Source organism: Alosa pseudoharengus, unplaced genomic scaffold (assembly GCF_046254945.1).
Source record: "Alosa pseudoharengus isolate Yale_2024_CS ecotype anadromous, Long Island Sound unplaced genomic scaffold, YU_APseudo_1.1 YU_APseudo_1.1_scf_14, whole genome shotgun sequence".
NCBI classification, from domain to species: Eukaryota; Metazoa; Chordata; class Actinopteri; order Clupeiformes; family Clupeidae; genus Alosa; species Alosa pseudoharengus.
The window spans coordinates 5,957,606-5,964,153 of NW_027468609.1; positions in this window are offsets into that span (position 1 = coordinate 5,957,606).

Genomic DNA, 6,548 nt, shown 5'->3' on the forward strand with positions numbered 1-6,548 from the left:
GTCACGTTGGCATGATTGTCATTTGTATGTTTTAGTATAACAGGCTTTGTCTTAGGTTTTGACTCGGAGACGGAGGAAGCGACCAAGGAGCATCTTCTGTCGGAAGGCTCAGCCGCCGTCAACTGTTAGACTCTGCACAGTTTTACTGTTTGAGACTTAGCCTGTGTTATGTTATTCATTATTGTACCATCTACAATAAATCATCATCTAATTGCCGATCCTGATCCCGCTGTCAAGCTTTATTGACCATCTTCAATACAAACATTAGAACTGAAACACAACGCAACAACCAGAGAATCCTACAGAGGACACTCAGTTGCTACTGTAACACTGATTGGTGCAAAAACTCTAACAAGGGAAAACAGTGGTCAAGGTTGTGTGGTGGCACACACACACATGCAGGCACGCACATACAAGCACAGGCCCGGGGTGGGTAATCGGGAGAATCGGGACAATTCCCAATGGGCCGCTTCACTTTTGGGCCGGTGTTACATGGCAACTGGCACCCATGTTAACTGGCTGCGTTGGTGACGTTTAACGAGTGATGACGTTTCTTTGACAGATGTGGCCGCTTGCAGATTTGTCACTTTATGATGGAAACTGGAGACGAACAAATACAAATATGCATGACATATTTAAATGTCAAAATTGTCTGTAGTACGCTACATGCACTGGACCATGAATATGCCACCAAAAAAATAAATATAAATAGCCTAATAACAACTCAGTGGGTATCGAACCTGCTTCCTAAATGAAACCTCTTACATGATAACCATTTATCTATGTACTTGCGCCACGAACCAGCTGATAATTCATTGTGAAATTTAATTGACTTAGTCTAGCTGGCGATTGTAGCAAGTTAACACGGCTGATGGTACATGTTGTCTTGCTACAGCAGTTGCCCAAGCCAGTAGGTCTTCAAAGTATTGTAACGTTTAATGCACTCCACACTAACGTTGTTCAATGGCAGCTTTATTGGCTCACGAACGAGGGCAGGGACTCAGACACAGATTACAATACACACAGGGCATGTCAAGGAAACACACATACTACACCAACAGGGGAGGTCCAGCCCCCACACGAAAAGGAACACACATGAGGGATTTTTTTTTTTACACTTCTAACTTAGGGGAAATACGACATAAACCCCCCGATTGTTCACCCTCGTGTCCCAGCATGCCTTTTGCTGGAGAACGCTAACACAGTCTTTATGCGCCGATGCTACAGTATCATGGTTAAGTTTTCACTGACTGCTGGTCAGGCTCTCTGTGGCCACCTAGTATCCTACTGTAGCCTACAGGAAGCGTTGCTGGTCTAAAAATAAATAAATAATAATAAAAAAAACGTGTAATGGGGAGGATTGAACCCATGTCGACTGCGTGAAAAAGCAACATATAGGCATTAACCTGTTGCGCCACAGGAGAAGCACAAATGTGTGAATTGGTAGGCTAAATAAAATACCAACCCATGTCAGCAACATTAACGTTAATAGCCTAGCCTAAGAATTTTGATTCTCCCTGTGCGCAAATTCTGTGTAAAATATGGACACGTTATAGACTTCTCCTGCCCATTGCACTGTGGGTTTCAATGCCTGTGTTTCATGAACTGAATTCTTAATAGAATAGGCTGGACAAAAGGATACACAATTAGGCAACATATTTTTATTTGATTTATTTGCTGATTTATTTGCTCTACAGACACTTCAGGTAGGGGCGGCCACAGCCTAACCTCAGTGAAACGTTTATACAACTTAACCATGATACTTAACCATGAAGGCCTACTAAATGGCTTGGGCAACGGTAGCATGATAACATGGTAGCCAGATAACATGAACATCTATGTTAACTTGTTACAATTATCATAACGTTAGCTGACTTCTTTTAATCATACAACTAAAGTCAATTTCTGCGGGTGCTGTCAGCTGGCTCGTGGCGCAAGTTGATAGACGTCTGGTTAACAAGCAACCAGGTCAATTTATTCGTGGTTCGATACCCACGTGAAGTTAATTTATGCCATTTAGGGACTGTACGATATTTAGCGGGGGGGGAGGGCCGGTCGCCAGACGATCGGGTTAAAAATGTTCTGCCTGGCCCTCCCCCCTGGTCAATTTTTTTTTCTCCAGGGGCCTCCCCCCGGCTCAAAAAAATTCTCCTAGGCCCTCCCCCCTACGTGAATCAAATAAAACTTATTACGTTTACAAGGTTAAAACGGCCAGCAAATGTCATAAGCACACATACACACACACGGGGCTACAAACCAGTGTTGCGCGGGTTTGGTCACAAGCGGCCCGCGGTCGCCCGATATTTTAATCAACCCGACCGCAACTCGGACCGCGAATATTAATTAGGACAAAATTATACCCGACCCACTTATTTACAAAATGTGTGCTTTTGGTTATAGCCTGCATGCAGTAGTCCATTTCTGTAAAACAAACGAATTTATTTGCAAAACTTTATGCAGTAGAACTACACGCAGGCATGCAGGACATAATGTTTGCGCAGGAGAGAGAATGAGAATAAGAGCGCAAGCACGCATGCAACCACCAAGGATTAGAACACTAGGATAAGATTTGGCCATGGACATACTTCTTTCGAAAATAGAAATGGGGAGGCAAGGTAGGCAAGAGAGATACATTGCTGGTCAAAACGTTAGCGTAAGAACTGGTTTAAAATGATGAATGAAGCACAAAGCTTTACTTAAGCACATCCACTGTTTAAAGTCACAAACACAACGAACTAAGGTAACTTTTATGCATGCGCGAACCCAGGCACGGCGCCAGGATTCCAGTTTTGGATGGGCCAGACCAATTGTGGGTGGGCCTTAAAAAAAATGGACAATAACGTTTTGACAATTAGAGGATGTAGCCTAATGACATTTAGCTATCTTGACATTTTCTGTTTGCTAGAAACGAACTATATAGCCACCTAGCAGAGTGGCTTTTAAATAGCAATATGCATTATATGGTTTGTTATGCTTAGCTTAGGGAGAAGGGAACATTGAAGACTCACTAATTCGATTTTACAACTAGGCAAAGCAGGCCACCACTGTTTGGCCAGCTCCAGACTGTAGGCTAGAGGCTGATAAAAAAAAACTGAACTTGTAGGGTAGTCTAAATGACGAGAACAGGATAACTCCACCACCACCTTGTTATTGATGACTTCATGATTTCCTTGTAACGTAGGCCTATACCAAATATCAAATGCAAACAATGACATGCCCAACCTCGCGCGCGCACGTAGCCTACGTTCCAAATTATGTGTTATGGAAGGTAACGTTCATGCTCATGCTCTCAACGTTCATCTGCTGCATGAATAAGAGTGAGTTCACCCGTGCCCGCTTGTATGTTAATGTGGCCTGAAGCATAATGTTCTAAACAGTGACTACGCCACTCCCGGTTAGAAGGGTGGGAGAGCCCTATACCATACATCAATTCCCCAGCAAGTTCACTAAGAGAATAAACTGATCAGGATACAGCAGTCATGTATTCAAATTCTTATTTATTTCACAGTTGTTTTTATACACAAAGAAGACAATGGGCTATAAATCGCCACCAATAAGGGTAATCGTAGGCAATGTGCAAAAAGGCAATCTCAATATTGTGCAAAATGGCATTAAGTAGTATCTCAGATATTGTGCAAAATGGCAGAAAGTAATAAATGGTAGATATTATTATGCAAACCGTAGTAAATAGGAACCATAAATATAGTCACTGAAATAAGTTACTATTAAAGGATTATAAATTACATCCAACAGTCAGACAGTACACTGTGCAAATTTGCAATAGTCCAGGACTTCAGCTCAATACAACCAGTACTCAACAGCTAGTACTGAGGCTCAGAGATGTAGTGATGGTACCGACCAATAAGACACCACACAGCAAAGATGTTTCACAGCAAACACTAAACAAAATCAAACAAAACACCTAATGTAGGCTACAATTGAAAATGAATGCAGCTGCCACTTTAAGAGAAGGTAACTTCTATTCAGAGTGCCCAAGATACACAGCACACAAGGGTGAGAATAACTGGGGTTGGCTACACACACACACACACACACCTTAGTTAAGCGGTGTACTAACATCAAAGACTGAAATATATTGCACTTAGCCCATATAGCCACTGATAATTGCACATAGATATAATTGCACAAACCCGTTGAATATTAACACAACTAATGCAAATCACCAGACACGCATTAGAGATCGATCACCTTAGATATTGCACTAGCCCAATACGCCTCTTCAGTTTGCGACAGCACACACTAGTCAGAAACCTAGGCCTAGTCAGATATTGCACATAGCCCACTAAATTCACGAGAGCTCAATAAGAAACAAACTTAATAAAAAAACAATAAAATCAACATGGGAAAAACAGTGGTGCCCCCCTCTATCGTAGCAACACCAATTAGGGCCACGGCCGCGGCAAGCCACCGTGTAGTAATATAGACTCGTTCCTGAGAGTAGAAATGGGAGAGTTACCATGCGAGGAAATTTCCGTAGTTAATCCCATGTATACCCAACACCCGAAGCATTAAATACACTCACATAAGTGACGAGTATAACGTAGCTTAAAGGATGAAGGCTACCAGAGAAAGAGAGCAACATTACCTTGGTTGACTCACTTAACCCCGAAACTCGTCTCGTTGCGTGTACGGCGTTACAGCTGGGCTCACACCACCAGCGACGCTGCTTGAATTAACAATCCAGTATGAAGGTAAAGACTTAAACGCACATCCGATACAATCCAGTATGAAACTTGTCTCGTTGCAGGCCCGGCGTTACAGCTGGGCTCACACCACCAGCGAGGCTGCTTGACTTAACAATCCAGTATGAAGATAAAGACTTAAAACGCACATCCGATACAATCCACAAACATTCCAGTATGGAGGCAAAGTAGGCCACGCTTGCTAACGACACAGGTGCACTCGGATGAACAATAGGCTCGGCGTCTCATGCCAGGTGATTTACAGATGACGTTTTAAGGCCTAAGTGAGACCTCATTAACCTAACCATGTTCCCGCTGGGCCCTAATGCCTGACCGTGAATGTGCGGACAGAAAGGGGGAGGAGGAAATTATCTAATGTATCAGAAAAAGCGTACAAAGTGCTGCCATGGGCTACATTAAATACGTCCATCTCATCTCAAAGTTTCAATGCGCGATCGGAATAATGGTTTCATATTTGTTAGTCAACTGTACAAAATACATTCGGGGCTGAAGCCCTAGCAAAATCAGCTGGCTACTAGGCCTACCCCTCGGGCACAGAACTTGTTCATTGACAACGTCATCTGTCATGTAAAACATGCTCCAAGAGAGCTCATAAAGATCAATCACACCCATTAGGCCCTTTAATGCAAATCGGATCAACGATCACAATATCAACAAGCTGCATTGCAAAAAAAAAAAACATTTCAGAAGCCATTAAGCCATAGAGATGTGCTAGGTGTTATGGATCTCAGCTATCCTTCATCTCCTGGTTGCAGCGATACAACGATACCGTTTGTGCACGTTTAAGGTACCTAAACAACGACTGTTGCAGCACTGTCCTTTACTGGAAATTATTTTCACACTTTCAGATCACTTGGAGCTAGCCTAGCATACCGACAAGCTAGATCCGACCCAGAACCTAATGTATCTGGCACTGCTGAACTTGCACAGAAACATCACCAGCTTTTTAAAATAGTTTTGAAAACTAAACATTTAGAATATTTTAGCACAGATTATGAGATTATTTGCCGCTTTTTAATAATTCTTGACAAAATTAAAATATAGCCTATTACATTTTTTTTTAATTTTTTTTTTAAGAAAAGTTTTGGGTGGGCCTGTTGAAAAGTGGGTGGGCCTAGGCCCATCCAGGCCCACCCGTAGCGCCGTGCCTGCGCGAACCTATACATACCGGTCAGTGTTGCGCGGGTTTGGTCACAAGCGGCCCGCGGTCGCCCGATATTTTAATCAACCCGACCGCAACTCGGACCGCGAATATTAATTAGGACAAAATTATACCCGACCCGCGATCCGACCCGCTTATTTACAAAATGTGTGCTTTTGGTTATAGGCTGCATGCAGTGTGACAGTAGGCCATTTCTGTAAAAACAAACTAATTTATTTACGAAACTTGATGCAGTAGAACTACACGCAGTAAGCATGCAGGACATAATGTTTGCGCAGGAGAAAGAATGAGAATAAGAGCGCAAGCACGCACGCAACACACAAAGGATAAGAACACTAGGATAAGATTTGAAGGCCATGGACATACATCTTTCTTTCGAAAACAGAAATGGTGAGGCGAGGTAGGCGAGAGAGATACATTGCTGGTCAAAACGTTAGCGTAAGAACTGGTTTATAATGCTGAATGAAACACAAAGCTTTACTAAAGCACATCCACTGTTTAAAGTCACAAACACAACGAACTAAGGTAACTTTTATGCATGCGCGAACCTATACATACCGGTAGATATGGCTGTGTAGTCTGTGCCATAACATTTATTCCTGCAGGCTGCCCGTTTTGGCTGTCATACTTTTAAATGGCTTCGCAAGAAGTAGGCCTAGACC